Raw genomic sequence first — 13073 nt, forward strand, 5'->3', positions numbered from 1 at the left:
TGGAAGCTGATGGGAACCCTTCCACTCACACCAGTGATGCAGGATTGGGCCTAAAGTTCATGTGAAGTTAGAATCTGACCCTTCACTCTTTTTTGTTTTTAAAGGACACTGTCAACTCTAAATTTGGATGCCAAATGACATTTTTCTAAAACAAGCTTAGATAAAACCTAAGAGTAGCAGAAATATTCCCAACAGTGTTTAAAAGATTCCAGTGAAAACAGATTACTTTAAAACAAATAAACATTCCCCTGCAATGTGTGAAACTCAGAAGTGAATGTGACTATAAATTAAAGTGAAACTGACTTAATTGTTCAGAGAAATGGAAATAGTAAACAGTGAGAGGTAAACTGGAACTTTAAAATTCTTTCACTTTTAATAATCTACAGTGTTAGTGTAATAGGTAAACACATTATTTTAGTGCAAAGTAAAATGGTTATATTACCCATAATCTGGAATTACTGTTAAATAATAATCTATGGGATAATGAGTGGAGTCCTGCAGGGATCAGTTCTGGGGCCAGTTCTGTTCAATATCTTCATCAGTGATTTAGAGAATGGCATAGAGAGTACACTTATAACGTTTGTGGACGATGCTAAGCTGGAAGGCGTTGCAAGTGCTTTGGAGGATAGGATTAAAATTCAAAATGATCTGGACAAACTGGAAAAATGGTCTGAAGTAAACAGGATGAAATTCAATAAGGACAGATGCAAAGTGTACTCCATTTAGGAAGGAACAATCAGTTGCATACATACAAAATGGGAAATGACTGCCTAGGAAGGAATACTGCGGAAAAAGATCTGGGGCGTATAGTGAATCACAAGCTAAATAGGAGTCAACAGTGCAACACTGTTGCAAAAATAAATAAATAAATAAAAAAGAAGCAAACATCTCATCATCTTGGGATGTGTTAGGAGGAGTGTTGTAAGCAAGACACAAGAAGTAATTCTTCTGCTCTACTCCATGCTGATTAAGCCTCAACTGGAGTATTGTGTCCAGTTCTGGGCACAAAATTTCAGGAAAGATATGGACAAATTGGAGAAAGTCCAGAGAAGAGCAACAAAAATAATTACAGGTCTAGAAAACATGACCTATGAGGGAAGATTGAAAAAATTGGGTTTGTTTAGTCTGAAAAAGAGAAGACCAAGAGGAACATAACTGTTTTCAAGTACATAAAAGGTTGTTACAAGGAGGAGGGAGAAAAATTGTTCTTCTTAACCTCTGAGGATAAGACAAGAAGCAATGGGCTTAAACTGCAGCAAGGAAGGTTTAGGTTGAACATTAGGAAAAACTTCCTAACTGTCGGAGTGGTTAAACACTGGAATAAATTGCCTAGGGAGGATGTGAAATCTCTCCATCATTGGAGATTTTTAAGAGCTGGTTAGACAAACACCTGTCAGGGATGGTCTAGCTCACTGGTTCCCAGACTTGTTCTGCCTCTTGTGCAGGGAAAGCCCCTGGCCGGCCGGGCCAGTTTGTGTACTGGCCGCATCTGCAGGTTCGGCTAATCGTGGCTCCCAGTAGCCTCGGTTTGCTGCTCCCACTGATCTACCTAATACTTAGTCTATAAGGTGCCACAGGACTCTTTGCTGCTGTTGCAGCTAAGTTGTTTTGCTTTACTGAGCCTTTCTTTGTAAATCAAAGAATCATTGGACTAGATGGGACCTCAAGAGGTCATCTGGTCCAGTCCCCTGCACTCAAGGCAGGACTAACAGACGTATTGGAGCATGAGCTTTCGTGGGTGAATACCCACTTCGTCAGATGCATGTAGTGGAAATTTCCAGGGGCAGATGTGTATATATATATGTCTGTTAGTCTATAAGGTGCCACAGGACACTCTGCTGCTTTCACAGCTCCAGACTAACACGCCTACCCCTCTGATACTTAGCTGCGGCACATACACATTTTTATTTTACTACTCTAGTTATGTAAAGAGTGGTTGACAGAATGTTCTCTTACAGTAGGAATATTTTTTATATGTGACAATTATTTTTAAAATGATCAGTCTATAAATAAAGCTTGAATGAAAAAAAAACACCTCAGGTATAACATGGTTGTTTGCTAACTGAACAAATGCTTCCCTATAAACTTGCATAAACAACTCCATTCTTGAAGGGCCAGGTTTCTGGTATATGTAATAAATTTGGAACCAGTATTCCAGAAAGGCACTTGTGCAAAGGAGATGGGGAGGGCTATGAGTAGTGTCACCCTTAAAACAGACACAGTGCAGAGATAAGAGTTCCTGAAAATTCCACTTTGAAAGAATGAGAGGTCTCGTGTTTTGAATATCAGCTCCTGTTTAATAGTCTGGAAGAATGTGTAATTCCATGGGCAAGTTAATTATAGAAAGGCAAGGAGGGGGTGTCATTTGATTCATAAAAAATCTATATAAGAACATAAGAATGGCCATATCGGGTCAGACCAATGGTCCATTTATCCCAATATCCTGTCTTCCAACAGTGGCCAGTCCCAGATGCTTCATAGGGAATGAACAGAACAGGGCAATTATTGAGTGATCCACCTCGTCATACAGTTCCAGTTTCTGGCAGTCAGAAGCATAGGGTTGCATCTCTGACCATTTTGGCTAATACCATTGATGCACCTATCCTCCATGAATTTATCTAATTCTGAAACCAGTTATACTTTTGGCCTTCACAGCATCCAGAGGTTGACTGCATGCTGTGTGAAGAAATATTTCCTTATGTTAGTTTAAACTACAGAACTATAATTCAAGGGTGTCACCCTCTGTAGCATGGCAGGGGGGACTTGCTGCCCCCATGGCTCCCCGCTCCAGGTTCTCTGGTTGGTGGAAATTTTGATAATACAGTGTCGTCGGAAATGGGTCGAGTTAGGACTTTTGACTGATGCACTTCTCCCGCAAACACAATGGTACCAAATACGACACACCTAGAATAATGATGTACCTAGAAATGTGAGAAAACGTTTAAAAATCAGCTTTTTTAAATGATCCTTTTACAAAGATATGTTAAACATGTAGCCCTCATAAAGTTAAATTGTGGCCCTCGAATGATGGTACCGTGTTGCATGTTAATGCTGAGAACAGGATGATTGATTATTTTTGGTTTTTTTAAGGTTACAGATTACTGCAAGTGGAAGGAGAGCCTCGGGTTGATTTGCCATCATTGGCAAAAAAAGAAGCAGTTCAGTGGTACTGACTATCAGTTTTGTTTATTATGCCAAAAGAGGTGTAAAGAGGTACTGGTTAAGATGTCAGCATACAGCCAGAAATTACTCACATTCATCTGCAAATGGGATATGGATCTGGGGGATTTTGTACAGTGACACAATATTGTGAACCAAATTCTAGTGAGGAAGCACACACACGAACACTTGTTGCCCTTCAAAAATGCTACCTAGATGTCTTGTTAGAAAAGCACACTGATGTGTTTTGAAGTCATTTCCCAGGGCCACACATCCAGTGTACATTCAGCTCTCAAAGACCTATTGCACATGATGGAGAGCTGAATGGATCAAGTAATTTGATAAGATTGAATCAGCGATTAAGCCAATTTTGGGGATGGTGCAGCAATTCATGAAGATGGTTGAGTTTTTGCTACCCTTTATTTGATCTGTTGCGACTGCTATTTGAAATTTGCATCTTGCTGCACTGGAAGACTTTTTTTGAAATACTTTTTTTGCTTTCAATTTAACCGGCTATTCTACGATGATTGGCTGGTACCTTACTGAAATAAAAAGTGTAGAAAAGTCTGACCCTGACATACGGGAGGAATTTTGAAAAGGAAGTTGGGTTGTTAAAAAGTTGCCAGTTCCCTTCTGTGCACTTGGTTCAGATGAAGCTCTACAACACGAAGCAGAGCAGTGAAAGTTGTTGTGGGGTTAGTGGGCATAACACAGCCTCTAAATGCTCTTTCTTGGTTTTTCCAGACAACCCCAAAACTCCATCAAATTTCAGATAAAACCTTAAGCATGGCTGGGATGACTTCCCCAGAAGTAACCCAGCACCACCTAGACTCATTAGGTGCTGGTAAATGCGAAAAAAGGGGCAATTTTAAATTTACAGGATGAGCTTCCTCACTTTGGCAACCCATTCATATATGACAGACCAGAGCTCATTAATATCATTATGAAAGCAACTTTCAGGAGACAGCTAAAGATGTTAATTGGATGAATATTTTTTGGGACATGACTTGCATGAAGCCTTTTAAAACCCAAAGAATTGTCCAAGGCTTCATCAATCCGAAGAACAAGACTAAAACTGTGCTTGAATGTAAAGAAGAAAGTGGAGTAAAGGTAGCAGGGAACATTATAGAGCTAACTGCAGACAGGTCACCATTTGCTTGTCTCTTGGTCGTGTCTGTCTCAGAGTGATGTTGATCTACATGAGACTTTGGGGAAAGTACTGTATGAGTTCTCTGTGGTATCTTGTTGTAGTTTTTCAAGGCACCCCAGCTTCTCCTGACTGAGCCTCCTTATCTTGTCTTCAACCAGGTCAATACCTGGACCGTAACCTCTAAAAGACAAGCAGCCCTTCAATGTTAAGTTTCTCAGTCTGCTTCAGTCTCTTGGTTACTTTTTTTGAGGAAGGCTGGTACAGAGCTATCTCCCCGTTGCTGTCCCAGGCTCTTGACAAACCAGAAACTGTTAACAGCTGCTGAGATTTGGTTGAACACTTCATTAAGAGGCTACAGAGAAAATACTGGACCTATGTCAAAGTCCACCTCGTGTTTGACACACATGCAGAGTGATCAATTAAAATATTATCAGAAAGAAGAGACTCCATGGTGTTGCAGCTGTCCAGTACAAAATCATTGACTTCATGAACATCTCCAAATGTCTGAAGAAGCTACGTGTGAGTATGGGGCAGAAGGATGTTAACTGCATACCTTTCAGTAAAAATGCTCCAGCGTGCAAAGAATTGCTCAAAGAATTTCATCACTGCATAGCACAATGAAGCTGCTGCCTCGCACTGTTCAGTGGAGATTTTTTATTATTCTCAGGAGGAGATTGACACTCCAAATTATCGTGCATGCCATCAATGCCACAGAGAAAGGTGCTATTAAACTCCAGATTTTTGCACAAGACACAGATGTTCCAGTGCTCTCTATGAGACATTATTAAAGACTTCCACAAGATTCTGTTTTTGTGCCTACTGCTGGGGAACAGAATTGCTGTATATCTCTCAGAGAGGTGTTCCTATTATGTGGCCCAATAAAGTCACTGCATAGCCAGTTTTCCATGCCCTTTCAGGATGCGACACTACTGGAAGGTTGGCTGGAAAGACCAAATGATCTTACTAGAAGGCATTTGATTCAGTCTCCAATGATTCTCTCCTTGCTCTGAGGGTACTCAGAATGGCAGGGACAGTCACTGATGACATCCTAAGTGCACTGGAAGTGTTCATATGCCAAGTTTACCATTTGAAGACCAACATTACAACATTTGTAGAGCTATGCTGGTGGATGTATTCCAAGAAGCGACAAATGGAGAAAAATTGACACTGACAAGGGATGCATTTATGCATCAGGAGGGCAAATTATCAAGCAATGAAATGGCTCCAGGATGATCAAACGCATCCTATTCAGGCATGGATGGGTCTTTTGGAGGATGCACTGATCACACCAGTTATGTGTGAAATACCATGTGCTCCTGAATCAATCCATCAGCTAATTAAAGACCAGATGCTCACCACCCTACAAATGTTTGGCCAGCAGCCTGCCTGGTACAGAGATGTGCGAGTGCGGTGCAGATGAGGATCAGTTTGACATGTCTAGCAGTGGTGCCCTAGACAGAGATGACGCTAATGACGCCTTTGATGAGGATTTTCATTCTTACATGTCAAGACTAACTTCCCTAGTATTACCAAAGATCAATATCTTTTTTATTTAAGCCATGCATCCGTCTGTGAAAGTATAATTTTAAAAGTTAATTTTTAAACATTTTTTCAAGTATATACATAATTATTCTAGGTTTGTCATTTTTGGTACCATTGCATTTGTGGGAGAAAGGGCTTTTGAATAATACCCAACTTGACCCATTTCTGATGACACTGTATTATCAACATTTCCACCAACTGGAGGACCTGGGAGGACAGCAAGTCCCCCCCCCCACTATGCTACAGGGGGTGACACTATTGAAATTATGATTCTGTAGATTTTTTACGAATCAAATGACACCTGCCTTACCTTTCTATCACTAACTTGCCCACAGAATGAGAGTTGACTACATTATGCTCCCAGACCGTTTGTCAGAGTGGAATTTAAACTCTTTGGGGCTAGGACCTTATTCGTATTTGCTTTGCAAATTACCTAGCTTGCTGTTGGTGGCTGTAAAAAACAAATATTAGTAACAAAATGATAGGTGAATTTCACCACCTATTAGCAGTACTGCTAATTACACTTTGTTTTTCTGGGAGTGTTTTACCTGTGTCGGGCATTTGCTCCAGTAATGACAACAGAGAGTACCTCTGTTTGTTGCTTACAAAACTACAGTTTGCTGTGAGAATGTATTACTAGATTGAGGTTACAGGATTGAAAAAAAAAATCTTCCTTTTTGTATGGCAGGAGGAAGGGAAATGAGTGAGAGTTTACATAATAGTAGTTTAGCCCTTGCAGGGGCTGGCTGCTTGTTCCCTTTGAAAAAACCATTTTCAACCCAAAAAAAACACAATTTTTTTCTTTTCAAAAAAACTTTTTTTCCCCTCCAACCAGTTCTAAAGCTGATTGGAGTTTGTTAATGATAATCAAAAACTTTTAACAAAAAAGTAACTTGGCCCGGGTTAAATTTAGTACTGTTTTATTGGCTGCTTCCAAGGAGATGTGTATGGAACAAAAGGGGCATGGCCTCAGGCGTCCTGGAACAATTTGTATAGTGGGGGTGCCGAGAGCCATTGAACCAAATTGTAAACCCTGTATATGATGGAAACCACTTCAAGCCAGCAGCATCCCTGCACCCTTAGTTCCAGCACTTATGCATAAGGCTACAATTTAGTTATGGATATTTTTAGTAAAAGTCATGGACAGGTTATTGGGCAGTAAACAAAAATTCATGGCCCCATGACTTATGCTATAAATACTCCTTACTAAATGTTGGGGGAGGGGGCCCTTTGGAGGGCACTGCTGGGGGGTGAACCCTGGGGGTCCGCTGCAGGGGAAGGATTTAGAAGGTCACCTGGGGACTGTTAGCAGTGGCTGCTCTGGCCATCTCAGGGCCAGCTGCTCGGTGGTCCCGGGGCCAGCTGCTAGGGGCCGCCTGAGAAAAGGCCAGAGCGGTTGGCTGTGGAGCTGCTTGGGTGGCCCTGGGGTCAGCCACACTGGCTGCTGTAAAAGTCACGGTGATTTCGGAAAGTCACGGAATCCATGACTTCTGCAGCCTCCGTGACAGACACAGATGGAGCCCTACCTATGCATGGCCTGGATGGCTCTATGAAACACTGATCCTGGGCTTCATCTCTGAATCTTCAGGGCCATTTACAGCTGGCATTTATTGGCTCTTTTTGTTAACGTGTGTGGTCAAGAAAGGGTTAATTATTTGCAAGGGGAAGATTTTCTCTGCAGTGTTTTCAGGCACATAATGTGATAGTATCTGGTCTGGTGCTGGTGGAAGCCTGTTTATGGCTTTCTGGTGGCAGACTGCATGGAGGGTTAGGGAACTCAATGAAGCTGAGTATACTCCAGTCCAGACAACATATGGATGTCAGCAGAGTGACTCCAGATTCACCCTGGTGGCAGAATGTGGCCTTTACAGTCTTGGCTCTGCTCTGATGGGCTGAATTTTTGTTGGTTAATTTTAAGCTTCCTTTGCGTCATTTGTGTGGTTTCTGGCTGAATTCTGAGGTTTGTTGTTCCCCTCCATGGAAAAATGGAACATCATGATGTTCTCCTGGATATAGATACTTATTGTATTATCATAGGAATTTAATTAATTAATTTTGCTCCCCATCAGATCTATGAGAGTCTGGAGCCTTTAGAAAATGTGTATTGTGTAATATGCAATATGTCAGCACTGTCAAACATCCATTGTCAATGACACATCCAGTTTCAGAATCATCTGAGATTATTTTTACCATCTTTTTTAGAAGCATGAAGGGTTTCTACCACTTATAGCTGGTAAAGTTTCCAGTATCCTTTTAAGTGTGAAAGGAATGTAGTGCCATTTTAGACAACATATGTCTACACTGGCACTTTCGTCACTAAAACTTTTGTCGCTCAGGGGTATGAAAAAACAAAAGTTTTCACGACGAAAAGCACCAGCGTGGACAGCACTTCGTCGACGGGAGCGCGGGCAGCAACGAAAGGCACCGGCATGGACAGCACTTCGTCGACGGGAGTGCGGGCAGCGACGAAAGGCTCAGGCACGGATGGTGCTTTGTTGATGGGAGCTGCGCTCCTGTCAACGAAGCTACTGCCCTTTGTCAGAGATGGTTTTATTTTGTTGCTGAAAGAGCTCTCCCAGTGATAAAGAGCGGCCACACAGTACACCTTACAATGGCACGGCTGCAGCAGCACAGCCGCGCCATTGTAAGGTGTGCTGTGTAGACAGAGCTGAGAGCTATGAACTGTCCTTATGGCCTGGTCTTACATGGTGGGGGAAATTGATCTAAGATACGCAACTTCAGCTACGAGAATAGCATTGCTGAAGTCGACGCATCTTAGATCGAATTAAAATTACTTATTTCGCGTCCTCACGGCGCTGGTTCAACGGCCGTGGCTCCTGACTTTGCTTTTGCCTCTCGCACTGCTGGAGTTCAGCAGTCAATGGGACAGCGATCGGGGATCGATTTATCGTATCTACACTACATGCGATAAATCGACCCCGGATAGATCGATTGCTACCCACCGATCCGGCGGGTAGTATAGACGTACCCTATGTATCTCAATGAACTGTTAATTCTTAATCCTGATAATGGCATGTTATGGGTCAGATTTCTGTATCATTTAGGTGTGCAGTTGTAACTGTGCCACAAGTTACCTGAGACCTGATTTGCACCCAAAATGCTAACTGCATATGGAAACGGATAAGTAAGAAGCACAAAAAAAAAAGTACTGGCCCTAAAAATGCCACACACCATTTTTCCCCATTAAGTGATGATGAATGCAATGATAATGTCACTATCTGGCAATACTCATTGAAGGACTGGGACCTAAAAGATTAGTGACTACGCAAAGGCCATATTCTGATGTTGATCTTTGTGCCAAACATCTGTGAACTGCAGTGGGAGACAGTTAGTGGAGGGAGGTAATTATATAGCCTGAATTTGTAGCACTGGTATGTGGTCTGAAATGATAAATGTCACTACAGAATGAGTTTGACACCCATTTCATATGCAGTAGGTAAAATACTGCAGTGGGAGTGGATCTGTTATTCTGAGTAGTCCTGCTGGCTACCGCTACGTGTATACAGCCATTTTCCTTTCTAAAAACTTGATGTATGTGTTGTTACATTAATCCTTCTACTTGTAGTAAAACATATGACTAAAATATTGTTTTGACTTACATCACAATAGCTGACTGAAATGCATACCAGCCGCTCTACCTATTTTTTATGGATCATCCAGTTTTTTATGAAATGAGAACTGTGCAAGCATTTAGAGAAATGGATTCAAAGCATGTTTAATTTCACTATAGCTCCTGCATGTATGTTTCTTGCTGCAATTCTGTTGTGTAACTTGTTACATTAATACTCACCAGTATTACTACAAGCAGCCTTATGTCTCTTATAGAAATCTTAAAATAAGGGGATTAGTTTTTCTCCTTCCACCTGTAGAACACCACACTGCCCATGCGCCATGTGTGGCCCTGATCCTGTTGATAGTGATACCAGTATGTCCTGAATTAATGCACTCTAGAGAAATATAATGTAATTCTGAATCATAAAGGTAACTGATTTCTCTGTATTATACATTATCTTTCACTATGCACATGGCAAGGTGGTGGTCACCCTAGTATTACCTGGCTCTCCTGGCCATAAAGAAAAAGTACCCACTCAGAGAGACATAGCCCACCACAAGGCAAGGTGGGCATGTGACTATAATGCCAGAATTAAGGTTGTCCTGTGGAAAAAGATGTGATCATGTAATCAGAGGCTATCATAATACATATGCATTAGGTGTCTGAATTAAGATTGCACAGGCAATCTTGATTCTGGCATTTCCTACCTTCTGAGTGCTTGAGTTTGCAAGCTTAATGTTCTGTAAATGTAATTTTTTGTTGCATATAATTTTACATAAAGGCAGCATTGTTTGAAGTAAATGAAGGAACTCAGAGTGCATTACTAGCTTAGCAAACTGATACATTTACAGATCACTTCTCCCGTGTCAATCAAAGCATATGTCTCCTCAGAAATTCACACTGTAATACTGGCTACTGCATGACTATTCTTATGTTCATAATAGAAAAGGTGAGGTCCTGCTCTGAAAAATGACTGTAAAAGTCATATGGAATGGTTCCGTATGTATTGCTGCTTGGTGATTTTCAGAGAAAATGTATTCCATTTAAAAGTAGACTTTTTAAAAGCCTGCCCTCCACACTCAGTCTGAAAGTCAGGCTGAGATCTTTCTGGCTCCGGAATTGCCAACAACAACAGATTCTACAGTCAGTGTTTATTTAACGATTTTCTAGTTGAGGCAAGAAGCAGAACAGTATCCAACTCTGTCATATTTGAGCTCCATTGGCTCTGCCGGGCTACTGGAAGTAAAAAGTAATACAGCTTTTTAGCTACTACAAATAAGCAGTGATGTTTTAAATAGTATATCTGCTCTCTGTGTCTATGTCAACAGGATCATTTTTATCTAGCCACATATTGAAATAGAACTGCATTTTAAGTTTTAGCTCGCAGGCATCTTGATCAAGTTAAGTAAAATGTTTGCCAGGCTTCAGTGCAGGGCTGTAGTGGGGAAAAGATGTTACCCTTCCACTGCTGAGCTTCAAGGTGGCCTGCTAATTTAGCTGTATATATATTTTGTAAATTAGGATTGAAGATTTTCACATGCAGTACACTCAGAACAATACACAGCCGTAATCGGCACAGGAGTGTAATCAAAAGTGTCCAAACAGAAATGAAAAATACAATATCCAATTGAAGCCGAAAGGTAATTTAAGAAGCCGGAATGCAATTGTCCAAGGTGGAAAGTGGCCATAACTCTTGTGAAAAATTGCAACGAGATCTTAAATGATCACAAGTGATACGGTGTTCGGTTTTGTGTCTCATCAGACAGACCCTGCTTCCACCAGCAAACACCATGTGTCATGACGGAGTGTCACAAACTGTAGCTTCGTTGCAACCTCAGCGGGGGATTAATTTGAAACAGGGAAGATAGGATTTGCATGCAGCTCTCTTTAAATAACTCTGGTCTGGAGGGAGCGCTCTTTGCTTTCAGCAAGGGTCTGACGGGAGGCATCGTGTTGGTCTGACGGGCACGAATTGCCTGCTTACAGGTCTAACAGAAAAAAGCAGAGCGTGCGACCACCCTGCCACGCACACGGCCTGTGTGGCTGTAGTGGTTCATTTCAGGCAGGACGCACTCCCTGGATGGGATAGAAACAGTTTAGCAGCCTGGGTCGTGCTTCCTTATGCCCCTGCAGCTGGCCGCGTGGGGACAAGCCCGCTCTGAAGCCAGGGGGAGAGCTGGTTGCTGGAAGGTAGCTGGGGAAGGGGAGGAGAGTATTGCACGGGAAGGTAGAAAGGAAATGCTGAGGCTGGGCCGGCGGAGCAGCCTGTAACCTAGCAGCGTCGGGCTGCTAGCGCCAGAGGTACAATCGGATCGCACTTATCTCTGGGATGGGAAACACCCGGGGGTCTTGCCCTGTGGTCCCCAGCGGAGCCTGAAGCGGTTCTGGGATGTGCCCGCCCAGCAGAGCAGCAACAGGAAGAGCGACTCTGAAGTAGCCGCCGCCGCTCTGGAAACGGCTCCCCTCTGGCTACCCCGCAGCTGCCAAGGAACCGCCCCCGCAGGCCCGACCCCCGGCCCAGCTGAGCGCCCCCCGGGGGAGGTGCCGCTGAGCGCGCTGCCGGCCGCGGGGCGTTGCAGGAGCAGAGCGCTCCGGGCTTTGCAGCGGCTCCTGGTCCAGGCATGTGGTTCAGCCCTCTGGAAACGCGTCCAGCCGGGCGGGAGGGGGAAGAAGCCAGTCTGAGCAGGGTGACTCGGCTTGGCCGCCAGCAGGTGATTACACTAATGAGCGGCCTCAGGGGATTGCGGACCCAGCCTGGCGGGGATTAACCCGGAGACGCCAGCTGCACCGCGGAGCGATTTCAAGGAAGCGGCGGAGAAAAGGGAAACCACGAAGGTGAATTAAAAGCCAAGAGGTAGGAGCTCTGGTGTGAATGTCTGGCGGCTGCGAGCAGTGGGGGTGGGGGTCTCCAAGAGGGCTGGGCTGAATTAAGATCCCGATTACAACCCCAGCGCCGAAGCAGCCCTAGTTATAAAAGCCAAAGAGCCCCGCGCCGCATTCTGCAGAGGAATGTTTGTTTGGTTTCTGCCTGCAGGGATAGAGTCCTCTCAGCTGCTGGCTCTATAGACTGGTCGCGTTGGGTTGGTATTGGCTTTGTACACTGCGCCTTAGCCCAATTGAGGAACCACTTGTGAGGAATTAGGGTAACCTGCATTGTGGTACGGTTGGCAATTCATCTGCAGTTGAGGAGTCAGTCTTAATTCCTCTGCTGCCTTGAATCGGCTCTGGCTGAAGCTACATTTAAACTCAAAAAGTACAGTGCAAAGCTGAAAAATCAGTAGTGACCAGAGCAGTTGTAATGCCATGACACCTTCGTATCAATGTTTCCCTTTCATCTAGGCTATATTTTTGGAGATTAGGGTGGAGCTGGATTAGACGTTGGGCAGAAACTTTGTTTATGATCTCACATGAGGTTATAATTTCCTGTGGGGACAGAACTCTGCCCAAAACCACTGAACAGTTCCTTTGGAGAAAACCTTTACAACTAAAGACACAAAATATTTCCTGTTGGACACACACAGACCAGATTTTAAAATGAAAGCATTCTTAAAGATTAGTATAGAAGAGTCTCCCAAATGAAGTTTCACAGCAAAAGTTTCTAATAAAGAAATAATTTCCTCCTGCGTTTCAATTTGTGCAAAAATGTTG

General features: G+C 43.1%; 1 protein-coding gene across 4 annotated transcripts in view; it reads left to right on the forward strand.

Annotated features, from left to right (window-relative positions):
• Nucleotides 1-13073, forward strand: part of PDZD2 (PDZ domain containing 2) — a 210946-nt gene that overhangs the window by 24489 nt on the left and 173384 nt on the right. The window contains exon 1 of one of the 4 annotated variants that reach the window (XM_030567199.1): nt 12048-12279. The exons of the other annotated variants lie outside the window; for them this stretch is intronic. The gene's annotated coding sequence lies outside the window, so the exon portion shown is untranslated. Of the gene's footprint in view, nt 1-12047; nt 12280-13073 lie in introns of those variants that run through there. 4 annotated transcript variants of the gene reach the window in all.

This window comes from Gopherus evgoodei, chromosome 6, assembly GCF_007399415.2.
Source record: "Gopherus evgoodei ecotype Sinaloan lineage chromosome 6, rGopEvg1_v1.p, whole genome shotgun sequence".
NCBI lineage: Eukaryota > Metazoa > Chordata > Testudines > Testudinidae > Gopherus > Gopherus evgoodei.